The following is a 19,438-nucleotide window of genomic DNA, read 5'->3' as shown; positions in this document are numbered from 1 at the left end:
TACAAGTTGTCCAAGCATCCTTCTGCCCAGATCATCCTCCCATCTCTGCATTTAAATCATCCCAACCTTGCATACAAAAGGCAAAACTTCAGGAAGAAAGGAGTCTCTAGAAACCCCATAACATTCATTGCTCTTTCATTATTTCTCTACACATAAAATGGATACAGACTAGGGAGAGGTTTTCAAGAGCATGCCTGAAACTAGGTAGGCTATGGAGAAAGACTATCACCTAGAATGTTACAAAAGGTGACAGTGGTAGCCTGTGACCATATCTTCCATGTAAGACAACTCCGGACTATAAAGGAAACAGGAAGCCAGGGTTGAGCCCAGACCATCTATTCTTTCATGGCAGAGGAAGATCTGGGCCTTTGGTTGTATTTCTTTTATTTTCAGGAGAAAAGTGGTACTGAGATCTGCATGTAACATATCACTTATTTTAACGTTCTGCAATTTAAATGAAAACAAAAGCAGACTTTGCAATTCAGTGACTTGAGGTTCTGAATTAATGACAATGAGATGACGAGAGGGGAATATAAATGAAAGGGCTCAGTACTAGAATTCCCATGAATAAAGATCTGAAGATTTGTGAGAAATTTTCAAAAAAAAAAAACATCAAGTTATTTCACTCTGTTATCCTTCAGTAATGGCTAGAAATATAGTGCCGTTTTCTGGCAATCCACTAATGTATATCTTTATTGAAATTTCGTGTTTTATTACTAAATGAAAAGATAATTTACCAGTTTATGAGTAAGAAATTATTTTACACTTTCAAATCTCCCTCCCACCCAAATAGCATAAATGTCTCATTGTTCTCCTGAGAGCACATCTCTGGTGAAATATAAAGATGGTGCTTACAGCAGCATTTTGAGTCACTTAGTAGTTAATCATATGTACAACTGTAAGAAACTAGGGGACCAAATCATTTTTAAATCTCCCTCATGCACTCTGTAATAGTACCTTGGGAACCTGACAGTCTGATGAATAGTGGGTCAAAATTTCACAGAATGAACAGTGTTTAGGTGATCGAAAAGGTAACTGTAATAACAGCATGGAAATTACAAGGGGAAAAAAAGTCTTTAAAAAAATCTGACTTCAGGAACGGTACACATTTAAGCACATTTCTCATGAAATTTAGCTCTCAGACCAGGAAGCAGAAACAAAAGGTCTAGAAACCAGATACCTGGTCAGACTGGCAGAACGTAAGGAAGTGAGTCCAGAAGGTTGTATTTAACATGCCTCCTTATTGTCATACTGAAATGGGATGCAAGTGTAGTCTCCAACATCTCATGAAGTTTATCAATTAGGACTGACAGTCTCTTAATTTTTGGATTCCTGTTTGATATGGATATATAGAGAAGCACATGTAGTAAGGTGACCAGAGGACCCATGTTAACCAATATTAAACTATGACCTCCATGTTCTGAACAAAATCTCTGGGAAGTATTTTGTCCCATGCAGAGTCCACTATGCATGGTTTTTCCTCTTTCCCTCTTTTAAGCCATGGCTTTAGGAACACACCTATTCCTAGCCTCAACAGGAAGTCAGGAGACAGGCACCTTGGCATTAGCCCCACATCAAGAAAGCTGTTACTTATATAGTCTGTTGTAAGGGATGGAAATCTCTTAATTCATGTTGCTACATTTCATTTTTGCACCATCTTATCCTTCTCAAATAGTGTAACACTCCTCAGAAGGTGAATGGGCCCAAGGCCCAAGTATGCAAGCTTCATAAATTATGAAAAGAATAACAGTGCCATGGAACAATAGTTACATTACCCCTCCTTTGGAAAAAAAAAATGCTCCAAAGCCCCACAGTTCAGACTCCTTGCTTATTTCCGCTGTGAGAAGTCAACAGAGGCTGGCTTTTTTTGGTTTGCGCGCCAGCTCCACCGCTGTGAGCAACCTTTCACTTCTTGGCTGCTGGCTTCTTGCAGTCATGCAAATGTCTGCATGATTTCAGCAGTCAGAAAAGCCACACCAATTCCCCTGCCACATCAGGCCTTAAAAGGTGGTATAGCTTCCTTTGAAATCACTGAGATTTGAGCACAATTTGTTTGTAACTTGTTTTCTGCCACCAACTTACTACCATTTTAGTGCTAATTTTCTAAAAATACTGTGAACCACAATCACTGCCTTGCTCAAGATGAAACAAGGGGGCAAAAGAAGCCTAATATCAGAACTAATTCACCTTGGAATGCTGGAAGTGCTGTCAACATTACAATGGGGGGTTTTGCAATTTAATACCATGGTTTTAAAGTCATACAAATGTATATATGTTTTCCTACCTTATATAACAGTATAACAAAGTGTGTAACAAAAACCATTTGTTTAATCTTTCTGGGCACTCAGTATGTCTGATCTTCTTCACACAGTACCTTGCTATTAAGTGTGGAAACTCCCTTTTCAACTTTTACAACATTTAGGAAAAAAAAAGAAAAAGGTAAAAAAAAAAAAACACCCAAAAACTTGTTAATGCCATTTACTCTTTATTTTTTACATCTGGGGACTAAAAGGAAGGAAGAATATTAAGAGCAACATTCAGAACAGTATATTCAGTACTTTGGAAACTCAAAAGAGAACAGCTCTAAAATCTGACCGTGTCACAAGGAAGTGAAAAATGTGTGTATACTTACTACTCAGCTGGCAAAGAAGCTGCTTGTGTGAATGCCAAAGAAAATTAAATAATATTCATTTGGAAGCCATTCAGGGTTTAGTTTCACATGATTATAATGAATTAAATGCAGCCAGGATTCACAGCATCAAAGTACTCAATCAAAATAAAACAATGAGAAAATAGGCAAGTGAACTTGATGATTTAAATGTGAAAAATTATATCATAGAACAAATAATTTTCAGTGACACAGCCAGGGGAAAATAGGTGAAACCCTACATTATGCATTTTGCCTTTTCGTGTTTTTGCACCTACTGTAGAACAAACACCATTTGTTTGAAAATATATAATACTACATTAAAACTAGAATAAACTTGATTGACAGAGAGGGACAGGGATTAAAATCCCCAAGGTTTACTAGCCTAAAGGCAGTCATGACAAACTGCTGCCGGTTGCCCAAAGCCTGCACAGCTACTCGAGCACACAATCCTCAAAATAGTCATATGTGGCTGAGGACAATCCCTGCTGTGCAGAGCTGAATTTCAAACTGGGCTCAAGAGAAGGGAAAACATCAACACAATCACACACCAGTCACTCACATCTTACATTCATTATCAGGTTTTTCAAAGGAATCCCCAAGGTGGCTATATTTCACAGAACTGAAGATTTAAAATAAAAGAAAGAAAAACAAAGCAGCTCCCTCCATTCAAAAATGCAGTTATGCTATTTTAAAAATGCACAAGAAGACAAATGAAATAAAATTGTTTAAGTAGATATTAAGAAAAAAAAATGTTTTGGAAAAGAAATAGTAACAGTGTAGATAAATTAAATACTAAGTGTAGATAGTGGGAATAATACTGGTACTGGGCAGTCATGAATGATGACAAATGAATGTCATCCAATACATAGGATTCTTAGCTGAATACTATTCATTTATAAGAACCTTATTTCGCAGGAAAAACCACAAAGATTTTGAATTGATATATAGACAGTACAGCTGCCTGTCTTGTCCTTTCCACTGTAAAGATTCTATGTACCACTGCAGCTAAATATAACATATCAGCAGTAGGATGTGATAACTTAACACGCTCTAATTCCCAGTATTTCAACAGAACTGATGTGTGAATAAATTTAAAGCCTGTGCATTAGAATGATTAATAGAGTCTAGAAACAAAGTACATGATTAGAAAAATCTGTTTGAATTAAGAAGAGACTTTGCAGAGACCTCTTACATAATCTACATATCTACATGCATGTGAATAATTACTTTTTTTTTTTATTTTTGAGTTTTTGATGTCAGATTGAAATTTTCTTTACTGTGGTACCCCCAAAAAAAAGAAAAGGCTGAGAAAAGATTAGTAAAGATTTCAGAAGGATTTGTGTGTACTTTAGTGATGTAGGTACAACATATTTCTCTGAGAAATCCAACAGTAGTCAAATAAGGCAATGTTTATCAGTAGCTCCTGCAGATAGCAAGAAAGCCAAATAAACATACATCTGTGCTGGATACTTTACTTGTATGGATGAGGACAGCCCGGGAGTTGCTGTTTGTTTTCTTTGTTTTTACTGCAAGACACGAGTAGCCCACCTACAGCAGTGCACTGTCCTTGTGAGAACCCTTCTTCTGCATTGCCCTTTCTCACCAGTGGGAAGTATTTCAGTAAAAAAAAAAAAAAAGCTCAGATTTAAAAGATCAAACTGATCAGACTGGTTAGCGAGACTGACTGCAGCTAGCAAAGTAATTGTCACTATCCAAATCTATGAATTACCCATCACTCTCGCAAAGGAAATGTGGCAACCAGCAAGCCCTGGTTGTGTCAGGCACAGATGGGAAAGCTCCTTCCTTCTGCTAATTGACTGGGAAGAAAACTCATTAAATAGCACTTTTCACCTGTCACAGACCACGAGCAGACTCAGCAGCCCTCTCAGCTGCCCACCTGTTGGGGAAGGCAGAGCTGATGCTACGGTGGCTTCTCTCCTGCTACTGAACAAATGCCCTGTTGCTCGACACAGAAGAGCAACAGATCGTCCCTCTGTCAATTAAGCTCCTGTAAATCACAATGTCACACGCACCACTAAGTTTGATCTCCACCACAGAAAGTATTCTAACCCTAGATTTTTTCATGGGTGGTACGTAACAAAAATTAGAACAAGAGATCTGCATTTTTCCCTTCTTTTTCTTCCCACTTTTAAAGCACTGTCAGCACAATGAAGCTTTATGAAAAGCTGCATTTTGATTAAAAAAAGAAAATTCATGAATTGTTTTCGTGTGACTTTTTCCTTTTTTATAAAGCTAGCCCATCTCTATTATTTACACGCATTATAAAAGAATGTGAAAAATAATACTGAAGGATTTCATTTTTTTTCCTGTTTTCTTAGTACGCTTGATTTAATAGCAGCACAATTTTGCTAAGTCAAACAAACCAAAGGCATCTATGACAATAGCATAAATCCATGCTAGGCCAGCAAATCCTTTACTTCCATGTTACACTGGTAACAAACAGAACAGAATTTGGCTTGTGGCATTTGCTGGAATGGTTAAAGTAAATCCTAGACACTTGTGCTCCTTCACTGCATTGTGAAAACTGACAGCAGACTTAAAGAAAAGGAAGCTTAAATACCACACTTAAAGATTAATATTGAACAATACATTAGGTTCAAATACAGTGAATATTGACACCCTTCACAGGAAGGACCTACCACAATAGTCATGCATTCTCTCATATAATGAATTACAGCAGGAGAAGAAGAAAAAAAAAAGCGAACTAGAAATCTCACAAGAAATAATAGATAGTTACTTTATAAGTACAACAGCAATCAGCAACAGTGGGCAATTCACTTTTCCACACAGTGGAAGAAAGACAGTGAAGGACTTTGGCAACCTCAGAAGCACATGGGACACCCCCACTCCAAACCAGTTCTAAACACCCCACCCCAACACAGTTCTAAAGAAAATTCCAGCAGAACCTCGTCAACTGGATCAGCAAAGTAGGAGAGTGGGAATAAGGCGAATCAACAGTCACAAATCCTGCAAATGTTGCCCTTCCCAGTTGTACCCCCTTCCTCCCCCCCCCCCCAAAAAAAAAGACTCCCCTCCCCCCAGCACTTATCTGTACCATTGTATATCATAGCCAGTTTCTCCATCACAGAGACCTGTCCATGTTTGTTAGATGAACAGAGCTGCAGGAAGAACAGGACTTCACTTCAAAACAGTGCTGCTTTCAAGAGCCACTTAACTACCACTCTGTTTTAATTTTAAGATTTGCATGCCAGCTCTAAACCACAACAGAATTTTCTCTCATGAACGCTGAAGAAGATATTTCAGGATGCTGACAATGAAATTGAAAGAACAATTAAGAAAAACAGTCCTGAAATAAATTCTTTTGAAAGAAAGCATCATGTGACATCAGCTTTAAAAGGGCTGATCTCAAGACCTCAGCCACTTTTCTACTTGGACAGTTTTTCTGTGTTGGTCTCCTTTTTCCTTCCATTGTGTCTTTTCCTTTATGCAACATGCTAACAAATTTTGGTTTACTTAGTCATGGGCTAAGATCTCACTGCTGTAGAAAACAAAATGCAGAACACAAGATCCCTTCTGTTTAATACAGTATTATCTACAGGGAAGGACGGGAAGATGGACATAGAATGATGGAAATCCAATAAAAAAAAGTTCAGCAGCAGTAGTGTTGGTCAGCCCAACAGCCACTAGCAGGTCCTTTTTCCATAGGATTCACACTCATGGAGAGTTTAAAGTAGGGATGTGAAGGAAAAGAGTGGAGCAGTTCTGCAGATCTTCACGATGAACTCCAGCCGAGTACGGAAAGCTGCACGTGGGAAAATTCAATGGGTGCTTATTTGAGGATGTGTTAAGTAAGCACTGGAGAAAGATCGTAGGTGTATGCAAGGGAGATGATCATCTCCACAAGAGTAATTTCATGCTAGTCCTACCCAGTGCAAGAGCAGAAAGCTGCCAAAAGGGAGCAAAGACAACAACAACAAAAAAAAAAGTACCAAAAGAAAAAAAAAAAAGGCTGGATGAGCATTAAGTTTGTCCTTCTTCCTTCTGCCAGCTCCAGAAGCTGTTGAAAAAACCCTGGTGGAAAACAAAACATGAAGAGATATCCCTTATTCCCCCAGAATGTGATTACTTGATTCACAATTCACACTTGCCTGTTTGTTCACAGGGCAGAATCCAGTCCTCAGCTGCTTTCCCTCTATCTTAAATTTCTTTCCATGTTACATGATGGTAACAATCATCAGGTGTAGTGGGTTTACGTGGCAAGGTTTTGGTAGCAGGGGGCCATAGGGGTGGCTTCTGTGAGAAGGATCTAGAAGCTGCCCCATGTTTGGTAAGGGCTCCACTGCTGACCAGAGCTGAGCCAGTAAGTGATGTTGTTTACGCCTCTGTGAGAGTGTATTTAAGTCAGGGAAAAAAGCACACTGTGTCACACAGCAGCTGGGAGAGTGAGAGGAGTGAGGAAGAGCCTTGCAGGTGCCAGGGTCAGTGAAGAAGGAGGGGAGAGGTGCTCCAGGCGCCAGAGCAGAAGTCCCCTGCGGCCTGTGGTGAGGACCATGGTGAAGCAGGCTGTCCCCCTGCAGCCCATAGAGTACTACGGTGGAGCAAGGTTTCATGCTGCAGCCCGTGGAGGAGACCACGGTGGAGCAGGTGGACCTGCACCGACGGAGACTGCGGCCTGTGGAAGACCCCTGCCGGAGCAGATTCTGGGCCAGACCTGTAGCCTGTGGAGAGGAGCCCACGCAGGAGCAGGTGACCTGGCAGGAGCTGCTGCCCGTGGGGGATCCAGGTTGGAGCAGTTTGCTCCTGAGGGATGGACCCCGTGGTACAGACCCATATCTGGAGCAGTTCTGGAATAGTTGATGCCTGTGGGAAGCCCACGCTGAATCAGTTCGACAAGGACTGCATCCCGTGGGAGGGACCCCACAGCACAGGGGACGAGAGTGACTGAGAAGGAGCGGCGGCGAAGAAGCGCTATAGACTGACCACAACCCCCATTCCCCCGTTCCCCTGCGCCGCTCGGGGGGAGGAGGTGGAAGAGGGTGGATGGGGGGGAAGGTGCTTTTGGTTTCTTTCTTTTGTTTTTCACTTCTATAGCTTGTTAATAATAGGTAATAAATCTTACTATCTTCCCTACGCTGACTCTGTTTTGCCTGTCACAATAATTACTGCATGATCTCCTCATCCTTATCTCAACCCTTGAGCCCTTTTCATCATATTTTCTCCCTGTTCCTCTTTGAGGAGGGGGAGTGAGAGAGCAGTTGTGGTGGAGCTTGGCCGCCCACCCGAGTAAAACCACCACATTAGGTTAGGCCCAATTTGCTGCATAGACAAAATTTGCCTATTTTTCTACTTTGTGTGTTCTACATCAACTGACAATGCTCCAAAGAAAACTATTGTGCAAGCTCCTTGGTTTGGTTGAGCTTTGTGAAGATTACCACAATGTTACAAAACATCTCAAAGACTGCAAACAAAACCCCATATTGTTAAAAGTTATTTGGTCACTGCCATCCTATTCGAAACGCCTTTTCTGCCCCTTCCTTGCTTCAGATGGAGCAGCCCCATTATGTTTTCAGATGTCAGACACGGTTAGTGAGCACAATGCTCTCAGACTATTACAAACAAAGGATTTTTTTTTTCCATAATGTTATTTGTTTGTATGAAGAACTGTGCCAGGGATCTGCTAAGTTATATCATATCCTTCAATGAAAGTAATTTACAAGGAAAATGAATCATGGGCAAGACAAAGATATCAGCTATTCTACATCCACCCTGTTCCTTCCTGTATCTGTGCCTGGAAAAACCAAGCAACAGGAACACAATAGACTAAACTCAAATCTGGTGTAATAGCACTGAAGTCAATGATGTTATGGCATGAATGAATTTGGCCCAACATCAATTTAATTTTTAGCAATGCTGAAGCCAATCCTAGTGTGTGAAGGTTTGCCAGTTAGTTGGCAATATGAAGATACAGCTTTTGTGTCAAAGCACAGTATGCCACAGCCATTCTGACTGAGAATTTGCAGGTAAGTGGGAGGCATAACATATACTTAAAGGTAGGTTAATGGTGCAGCAGAGCAACGCAATAATTGCTATAACCAACGGAATGAAGAATTAACAGTAACAGCAGCAATGCACTGCCACAGCCAAGCAAGATCCAGTCATTTGCTACATCCATATACAGATTATAGCATCAGAGGGACAAGGTCAGATTTATGACTGAGAAGTTATTTTTATGATTAGTCCTCATGTCAAGCATTTTCATACATTTTCTTACGAAGGTCATTCTCCAGGAGAAAATTTCTTATGCTTGAATTGTTCCCATGATTTTGGGGTGTATTTGTCATTTTCTTAAAATTGTGCATAAAATAAATAGGAAATCATATGCCCAAGCATAAAAATTCTCTTTCATCAATTTAAAGATTATATAGATATTTTTTTCTTCCCTCTTCAGTATCTCAAATGTAATGTTTTAAATTATCCACACCTTTATTTACCACCTATTTGATCTCCATTAGAAAGATGGCCCACATTCCAAAGCCCACACAATGCCTCTTTGATTTATTTTTTCTCCACAATGTCTCACTAGTAAAACACGTTGCCACCAAAGCCAATGATTCTCCGTACCTTCTGAGAAGATGTGGACAGAGAAGGCACAAACAGGGTTGCAAAAAGATGATGAGAAGTACGTAGGACTGGATCAAAAGTTGTGCTGACAGACAAATGATGAAATGTGAAATATTTTCTTCTTTTGGAATTAAAGATTTTTGAAGTGTGCTTCTGTAATAAGCGGCAACAAGACAGTATTATAGTTGTTTCGTGTTTTTGTTGGTTTTGTTTTTACTTCAGTCAAGAACACGCGGTTTCAGGGTCCCCCATCCACTATTCACACATTCCCTTTTTCAACACATTGAAATAAACTCTATCCCTATGTAGGTCATACCCACCACTTCAATTTGTTTTCAGACCTCTTTGTCAAATGTCTTCAAAGCCATATAAATCTAAATGCACACTTGAAGTATCTCTTAAAAAATGTGCTGAGCAGTGCCATTATTTAACATTCACACATAGCACTGTAGCAGAGTGTAATACAGCATCCCTAGCCTACTCTCCGTGTTCAGTAACGTGGCAATCACATCACTCGTCTGAGCTATGGCATCTAGGCTAGTCACTGTTATCTGTTTCCAAAAATTCATACAGTATGTAGAAACTTGTAGTACACCTTTTAAAACTAGACTTTTATATTCTTAGTGTTGAAAATTGATTTTAGATTAAGAATGTGTAACTATAAACTGGAAATCCATGAATCTTTGTCAGTTTGTAAGAAGGTTTTTAAATTAAACTAAAGAAGAAACAGAGATGGGTCAAGTACATGAAAGTATGTAAGTATGAAAAACATACATACATTTCCAAGTATGAAAAACAGCGATGACTGATTCCAGAATATGTATGCAAATATGCTGGCATTAAAAAAATAAATCATAATAGGAACAAATAGACCATTCACACACCACTCTTTTGCATCCAAAAAGCACTTACTTGAATCATGCTCAGTGACAACAGATAGGCCAAGCTAATGATCTGTTGCAGTGGGTGCCAAGCTGACACTCCGGTGGCTGCAACCTGCTGGTGTCACTGACCTCATCCCATCACTTTGTGCCTCAGTTTCCCAGCCTTCAAAATGAAGGCTAATGGCCTTACTGAAATGCTTTCAGATTTTCTCAGGACAAGCCCTACAAACACTAGGAGCTGCGTCTTGTTGCAATTAGCAGTATGTCACATGTGTTCAATCACACCAGTTTTACTACTTGGGACTGAAATATAGCCTTATGCAAAAGAGATTTGCAAGTAAAACCTCTCTGGTCCCAGTTAAGTGCCTAAAATGGCATTTTTTCTAAATTTGCATTCAATGGTGACAAGCAAATAGGACACAGTAGTGCAGCCTCAGAAATAGTCTAAAAGGGAAACTGACTCACTTTGTATTCCTCTCTTCCTGGTGCTCCTGAGGAGAGTAAATTGCACTGAGTGTGTTGTTTCGATGCATGTTGAGAGCCCCTCCACTGCCCTGGAGCACAGCACAGTCTATTCTGCTAAAGTGTGCTGCATCACCCAACTCCTTAGGTGAAGGCCTGCTTTCTTCTGTAGATTGAGTTTCTATTTTTTTCCAGCAACTCCAGTAAGTGACAGTGAGATGTAAAAGGACGTATCTATCCCTTTCCTATGAGGCCGTTTTACATTTCTGTATGTTTGCAGTATCTCAGAAATAAAATAAAAGTTGAGCCCTGTGATGAGTGTTCAACGAAGGCTGGCTGTAGTCTATCACTTTGCTTACTACAATATTGTAAAACGTAGTGATTATAGTGCAAGCAGAGGACTAAATCTGAAGACTGTATTTAAAAGAGCAAGCAAAACCAGATGAAGTGAAAAATAAACTCCTAAAACAATAGAAGAAATGAAAGAAATTTAAAAGCAAGAAAGCTCAAGCGACTCCAGAGAAGACTCCAGAGAAGGGCAACGAAGCTGGTGAGGGGCCTGGAGAACAAGTCTTACGAGGAGCGGCTGAGGGAGCTGGGATTGTTCAGCCTGGAAAAGAGAAGGCTCAGGGGTGACCTTATCACGCTCTACAGGTACCTTAAAGGAGGCTGTAGCGAGGTAGGGGTTGATCTATTCTCCCACGTGCCCGGTGACAGGATGAGGGGGAATGGGCTAAAGTTGCACCAGGGGAGGTTTAGGTTGGATGTTAGGAAGAACTTCTTTACTGAAAGCGTTGTTAGGCATTGGAATGGGCTGCCCAGGGAAGTGGTTGAGTCACCATCCCTGGAGGTCTTCAAAAGACGTTTAGATTTAGAGCTTAGTGATATGGTTTAGTGGAGGACTTGTTAGTGTTAGATGATCTTGGAGGTCTCTTCCAACCTAGATGATTCTGTGATTCTGTAATAACTAGAAACAATTATGTTTCCAGATTTTTTTTTGGAACTGTCAAATAAAGAAGTAGAAAAGTAATGTTTAAGTCAATTTCATAAATGTAATGTGGCAAATTAAGGGTACTACTTTGTTAAAATAATAGTAACTATAAGTCTCTGTTAAAATGATGTGTGAGCTACAACATGATTCCAAAGTATAACACTGTTTGTTCAGAAACTTAACAGAGGCACAGGCATGAAGAAATGAAGGCAGACAACCAACACTTACTGAGAGGAATTATATATCTAAAGTGACTTTGAATTCACATTATATAGACTTTTTTTTTTTATAGATGGCTAAACAATGTGTTCAAACAAACAACTTCAGCTAGAAATCTTGGTGATTACTTTATAACCCATATGACATTTGCATATATGCACATACAAGCTAGTGAGTAGTACTGAAAATACAGTATGTTTTTTTTCAATTGGTACAATGATGCACGGTATCATCTTATTCATTCCCTAGGTATGTTGGTGGCACACGTCAGTTGCCATTGGATTTTCATCTGTAAAGACCAAATCAGCTTTTGAAGGTTTAGAAAGGAAAAGTCCTGAAGCAGCTTACTATGCATGAAACCATTTGTTTTTCCAACAGAAAAAAAGTTCCTTTTTATTTAGAGGCCATTAAGAAATTCAGCCTGTTATTGTTTAGAAGCTTAAATTTAATTCAAATACTCTCCTAAATATTGCTTAACCATGATTTTTGCTGCATTCTGAGTGGTAACTTCACATTAATGAAGCATAGCACATGCATATGCTGTGGTGATAACAAGAGAAAATACATTTTATCCCCTCCCATCCCCCAGTTAGAGTAGTTATGTATTTTTTACTATTTTTTTTTTTTCCCCAGAACACACACGGAGCTAATGTTTACCTCTCTGAATTCCTTATATTTTCTTCTACATCCTTTTAGCACAAACCTTGGTTACTAGAATAATGTATTTTTCATATTCATTGTATTTCTCTCTCATGTTCAGCATATTAGCATTATTTAACATCAAACAGAGCATTATTACATAGTATATTAGGCATAAAGCCAGTGTCTACCTACTTGCAGGTGATTGAAAACCACTAGCAAAATTATATTACTTTTAGTCTAAGATAATCATCCAGACAAATAATTTTGACCCTCATAATTCTAATCCTAATCAGCCTCATGGCTAAATCTTTGCATATTGGACTAAAACCCCATGTTTAAGAGGTATTTCCTACAGGATAATGCCCTACTACATGCAATTAGCTCAAGAACAGCAAAGGTCTCACGGGTCTCTGTTCAGAGGTAAGCACCCACACTGCTCCGTACTGTTAATTACTCCACACTAGCAGATGCAGAGCTTTACTGGAAGTTGCCATTGATCCTTAACAACAGACTCCCAACATTGTATTTGAGCAACATTGTTAGGCAAAAACCAAGCATACAAACAAAACCCAATAAAGACTTCCAGCAGGATTCTTTCTTCTTTTTCCTTTCAAACTTTTTTTTTTTTTTAAATGTAGGAGATTTTGAAAAGGAACCCTTCCAGACTTGCATGGCTTTTGATCATGAATCAAACTATTTCACTGTTATTCCCTGTACTCCCTAAAACCTCCCACCCCCCTTACCAAAAAACAAAGAGGTGGTCTGCTTAAAATATAGCTACTTGAAGCAGGCTATTGTTTCCTTCCCCCCCTCAGAGACCACCCAGATTTTCTATATTGAAGCTTCTTTGCACTAGACAGATTAAACTAGCTCCACAGCTCTCTGCAGCCTGCAAAGACCTGCTACTCTGCAATGTATTTATTACTATTTACCACCATCACTGCATAAACAGAGCATACTGTGCTGGCTAAATGCATACACAGAGACAGTGAAAGTTAGAAACTCTGCAAAATCATAGGCATTTTGTGGGGTGCTCAGGAAAGCATGTTTAAAAGTTGCCTATCTTTGCCTTTTAGGGACTGTATCTGAAGTCTTTTATTTTCTTTACACACCTTGAGTTTTAACTCCTATATTTTCAAGCTGGGGGGTTAATTAAAAAAAAGGAAACAGAAGTTATCACGTAATAACCTAATTTCAAGCTCCAACATTTATGGGTAAAAATGGTGCCTAAAGGACTCAAGTTACAGTTTGTCTTAGAGGTTACGGCTGTACATCGGGAATTAGAAAACAAAGCCATAATTAGAATCTGTATAAACTCTTTCAGCTCATGATGTTTCAGTTTCCCACCTAGAAACCAGCTATATTGCTACTGAACTCCACTGTGTTTTGAAATCCACAAATGAGAAATAAAAGTTATGAAAAGACCTACGATGCTATTATGAAAATGAAGTGGGGAATCACTCAAGGGATAGATGCTGCTTAGGGGCAGGATTTATTTATCTAGTTTTAGCCACCCAAAAAAAAAAAAAAAAAAATCAATCCAGGCAGAGTCTTCTTTTATCACACAAAATTGTTGAGAGCATCTTTGGAAGTAGGTATGAACAAAGTTGCTGTCTGGAGATGCTCAAGACAAGTGTCTGTCCAGACAGCCAGATTTAGTCAACTTGAAATTTATAGTAGGTATCAAAATAAAGCAACGTTATATGCATGCAAATATATTATGCATTTATCCTTGGCTCAAGGCACCACACAGGCACCAGTGTTGTAATGCATTTTATCACATCTAACATAATTGATTTTTACTGTGATCAGCTGTACATTTTCTTTTACTAATCATGAACTTGCAACCCCAGACTTCTTACAACTGGCAGAGAAACTATCCTATAAATCTCAGAAGCTGCTAAATGGTGAGGTGGGGCAGGCAAAGAATTGCTCAAAAGAATGATCAAGAGAGGGCACTGTCAGTGATAATACATATCAAGGGATCTGTAAAGACAAAATTACAGGTGAACCAAAAGCATGTCATTATTAAATCTAAATAAGTAGTATCAACAGTGTTAGACAGTGAAACACAAAATGGAGAATTGTACACTAGGCTGTGGGTTATATTTTAAACATCATATTAGAACTTTTAAATCAGGAAAAACATCAGATTGAAAATACTTGCTCTGTTACTACTGACATTTAAAGGTTTATAAGTGAAATTGTTGCCCTTTAGATGATGGGTTGTATTCTTAGTTTCCCATTCTGGGTCCCTGCAAAAACATTCAAGTCTGTACGACAGCTCCTCTTGGAAACAGACTGCTTATTCCTTCTCTTCATTGCAGCCAGCACAGATGTGATAACACTGCAACATAAGCCACCAAATTTGGATGGGGGTAGAGTTTTCTGAGAAGTACACAGGGACAGGATGAATGACAATAACACAGGTTGTAGCATGGGAAATTCCAGTGAGATACTAGGAAACAAGTTTTCACAGCAAAGAGTCTAGCACTGGAACAGGAACCCAGTAAGGCCGTTCACCTTTGGAGATACTCGAAATGGGACTGGACGAAGCCTTGTGCAACCTGGTCTAGGTTGGTCTTGTGTTGAATGGAGGGTTGGGCTTACGTCTCCTGAGGAACTTTCCAAACTATAGTCCTTCCCAATTCTAAGCCACCTTTAAATATATTTGCTTTTTTAAATGGCTACTGTTCCTTCTAAGCCATTTGAAATGACTACAGTCAACAACAAGATACTACTAATTTTCCATTGTGCGTATATCCCTAGTAGCTGTATTTCTGTTTCTCAGATGGGCAAAAAACATTCACCTGGGAGACTGCCTTGAAGGTCTTAAGTTTGCTCAACAAAAACTGATTTCTTCTCACAGCCCTCGCTTGATCTCTCTGCCCTCCATCCATACCCCCAGCTATGGCCTGTAAATGGTTTTCTGTCTATAAAATAATCCATGGCAATGTTTCTCTTTGAGAACTATATTGTGCTTTTGCCAAGTGGCAAATTTTAATGAGGTTTGCTGTTGTCCAACTCCTGACCGGGATTTGAATCCCTCCACATGCAGACACAAAAAGAATTGTTTGCACTTCTGTAACTCAAGTTTAACTGCTCGATGCTATTCATTTGTATGATCTGTTCCCCAAAATACATTTTTCAAAAATATATTAGCATATAATAAAAAGGAGGTGGTTGGTAGGCTCTTTATCACACTGGTGGCTACACTGGCTCATACTCAAAAAAAAAAATTCAGAATCCACGGGAAATTTTGGAACAACTGTATGTTTCTGGGATAAACAGTTGTTCTTCTCAACTGTAGTACCAATATATCTTCACAGAAACTATCCCAACTGTAAAAAGTTAAATGGCAGACGGTATTTCACAGAGGTGGAAAATAGTTTGAGGGAAAACATTCCTGCCACTTTTTGCCAACCTCAATTCACTTGTCTTTTGATAATATGGAAGGAAGAATAGGTTCACAGGTACCTGACATTAGTAACTGCATCAGGTTAGGGCTGGGACAGAGTAGTAAATTAGACTCCATCATTATTGTCATCATGGTTGTTATTATGCTATATGTTCATCAGCTACTGAGCTTCTGAACACTTTAGGGCAGCAAGAACAGCTGTCGTTTTACAAACACCAAACCTATCTGTGTCTGCTTGCATGAACAGGGAGATGCAAAAGGAGCTAAAAGGAAAACTTAGCAAATTTAAACTGAAAAAGTGATGAAGTGGGTAGGTGGCTGTTGCTTTCAAAATATTTTAAGGCTAGAACATATACAAACATTCATATATTTATGATGTTGACTTTGTCAACTGAAGGTTAGCAGTTTTTATGTCATTTATAATAATTTCTTCTTTTGTCTAAGAAATACAGCCTTACTATACTTTCCTTACATTTACAATTTCTAATATGAAAAGCTAGTTTAACACAATACTAATGCTGTACTGAGATGGAAGCTGTTTTGCTGCCACAAACAATTTCAATTATTTTTTCTAACTATAGATACAACATAAAAAGATCCAAATATGGCCTCAGGCCAAAAGGTTGGGAAAAAAAGTAATCCTAAAATCAGTTGAAACATTTCATTTTGATAACTGCAATTTGTTTTACTGTAAATTAGAGTTTGAAAAAATAAAGAAGAAATAAAGAAATAGAACTTTTGTTTAAATAGTATTAAATTAGAATGTCACAACAATTTCAGAACTTCAAAAACATTTCAAAGCAGGAAATTCCTGACCGCTTCCTATTAAGGCTGAAGCCAGGAAAATTCTGCTGTAGCTTGCTGCTCTGCCTGGCCTTTGCATGCATGACATTGAGTATTTCCAATACAGTATTGCAAGAAAGAGATAGCATTCTGAACTCCACGGTGTTAGAAACTGGAATGAGCTGCAAGGTACATTTTAGGAGCTATATTTACATAAAGAATTGTCAGTGGATCGGCAAAGCTTAAGTAAGAAATGAAAGAGAACTGCCTGCACATAGGTGTGAGAAGCAATATTTATAGTACCTTGTTCTTTGATTCTTAATTCATTGATTTTATCTGTTCAAAGATTATTTTAAAATGAGCGAAAAGCTAACAAGCTTGTCGTATGCTCTGGATTGTGAGTTTATCTCACACACTAAACCATTCACAGTAATCATGAAATACAACAGAAAAAGGATGTTGTAGATCTGTGGCTCAGCATTGAATGAATTATTCTATCCCTGGATCCCCACATTTAATCTTCAGACGTGTTACAGCTGGACTCAAGATTTACTGTTAATTCTTCAGATGTACAGGATTTAAGAGTTATTATGTTTTAGAGAAGACCATCTGAAAAAGAAGAATATTTGGCTCTTTGACCATCACATTACACACAGACAAGCTTAACATATGCTGCCGCCTTTGTCCTGGCACAAATATTTTGCAGATTTCAGATGTGGAAATGGCCTAAGCTGATGCTAATCATGAAACTGATGCGTTTAGGTAGGCTGCAGATCCTTATTTATGATGGAATTATACAGGTTATTTTCTCTTGGACAGAAGATAAACATATTTTCTGGAGACAGAGAAGCCACACAAGGGCTGAGCTATCTGTGGCCTGGATTGTGCTGCCAACCTCCATTGCACCAGCCTGACAGCCCTGAGCTGTGAACTGCTCTCTGCATTCACAAGGAAAGGAGGTTCCTCGTGGGGCACCCTCAGAAGCTGGCAACCTGGGTAGGTGGATGCATAAGCATTGCCAATCTAAATGCTTATTGTTTTTTGAATTAATGAGCGTCATGGTGTTGGCTGGAACAGAGTTAGTTTTCTTCATAGAGGGACATATAATGCTGTGTTTGGGGTTTCTGATTAAAACAGAGGTGATAACACCCTGACGTTTCAGCTGTTGCAGAGCAGTGCTCACATATCAGCCCAGGACTCTTCTGCTCCTGGCACTGCCCTGCCAGCGAGGAGGCTGGAGGTGCACCTGGAGCTGGGGGGGTACACAACCAGGACAGCCAGCCCTAACCGGCCAGAGGGATGTCTCACACCATGGGGCAGCTGGGACAACGGAGGAGGAAGGAGGGATGTTGGGAGTGATGGCGTTTGTCCTCCTGAGGAGCCACTCGGCACGCTGAGCCCTGCTGGCCTAGGAGCAGCCAAACCCCTGCCTGCTGATGGGAAGCAGCAAGGGGATCCCTCGCTTGGCTTTGCTTGTGAGCCCAGTTCTTACTTTACCTGGTGAACTGTCCTCTCACAGCCCATGAGTTCTCCCATTTTTACCTTTCTGATTCTCTCTCTCATCCCACCTGGGGAGAGTTACTCCCCTATTGCTCACAACAATGAGCAATGAGCCTTTTCCTCCAAAAAGCAGTTTTAACTAAGGGCTGTGTAGGACTCATTCTTGGGCAGCCCAGGCTAGCACATTCTTAGAGGGAAGAAGATGTGCTGCAACCTCCCATCCCTTCTGAGCTCTCAGAAATGGTCAGAGGGCTGCCCCTCCCCGCTTCTCTCCTTTTTTTTTTTGTTGTTGTTTTTCCCTTCCCCTGCTGCAGTCCCACTGTGAATTTTCAATGTAGCAAAGTGACAGGATTTGGCAAGTTTTCTATGAGCACACCTACTGGTTCAGCTACATCAGGAAGAGGCGAGGGAGAAGAAATGCATCCTATGAACACTTAGGCACAAGATAGGAATAATCACACAGACACAGATGTAGCTTTCAGGCCTGGGAAGAAACAGAGCTTTTAGCTCTCACAAAATTTTAATAATGAGATTTTGGGTACTAACTGACCTGAGGCACACGCAGGGTTAGATGTATCTTGAGATACTATTTAGACTTTCTTTTTCTATCTAGTTTTAGGCCCACAGGGGCTAGGGCCATAGTGCTTTGTTGGATGCATGAAAGTGGAAACAGAGGGAGCAAGAAAGCAGAAAGCAGTTTGTCAGTGAACATTGCATGTACACACAAACAAGTGCAAGACGCTCCAAAATGTCCAAGAGTAACAGAGGATATTTCTATTACACCATGCCCCACAGCAGAATCCTTTGCATATTTCTAGCATTCAGCATTACGTACTCTTCAGGGCTGCCAAACAAAAAACGTTTTCACCTGCAGCCATGGAAGAATGGGAAACTGAGGCCTCAAGGTTGCATAACCTCTACAAGTCCTGTAGCGCACAGCTTAAATCTTCCTTACCAAGCCTCAGGTGATACCTGAGGTGTTATGTGGCTTTAAAGATTTAGTTATGTCTTAAGTATTTAATAACTAACAGATATGAACAGAACAAAAATAAACAGCAGCATCTTGAGAAGCTTCATGTTCTGAAGGAGAGAGGTATGTGGCTGTCCTCTGACATTTGTTTTCATTGCTTCTTTTTCTCAATGAAGTTGCTGTTTTGTAGGCATTGCAGCCCTGTTTCACAGTGCTACTTAGACTAATTGAGAAATTAACTTTAGTCATGTGGAGCTACTAGCAGTGAACTTCAGTCCCATCTAGTTTTATAGTAGAACTAGAACAGCATCAATGG

The 19,438-nt window shown here is 39.6% G+C and overlaps 2 protein-coding genes across 5 annotated transcripts in view; both read right to left on the bottom strand.

The window, feature by feature from the left end:
* The window catches only part of SAMD5 (sterile alpha motif domain containing 5), a 201,442-nt gene that overhangs the window by 112,109 nt on the left and 69,895 nt on the right, over positions 1–19,438 (bottom strand). Inside the window, exon 4 of one of the 2 annotated variants that reach the window (XR_013948106.1) lies at positions 1–19,438. This exon is cut by the window's left edge and continues 77,267 nt beyond it; it is cut by the window's right edge and continues 23,524 nt beyond it. The exons of the other annotated variant lie outside the window; for it this stretch is intronic. The gene's annotated coding sequence lies outside the window, so the exon portion shown is untranslated. 2 annotated transcript variants of the gene reach the window in all.
* Positions 1–19,438, bottom strand: part of SASH1 (SAM and SH3 domain containing 1) — a gene marked incomplete at its 5' end in the record, with an annotated part of 518,822 nt that overhangs the window by 473,431 nt on the left and 25,953 nt on the right. The window lies entirely within an intron of this gene.

This window comes from Anser brachyrhynchus (assembly GCF_964034855.1).
Source record: "Anser brachyrhynchus genome assembly, chromosome: 3".
Classification (NCBI taxonomy): Eukaryota; Metazoa; Chordata; class Aves; order Anseriformes; family Anatidae; genus Anser; species Anser brachyrhynchus.
The sequence above is the reverse complement of the archived record's forward strand: the minus strand, read 5'-3'. Positions and strand labels throughout refer to the sequence as shown.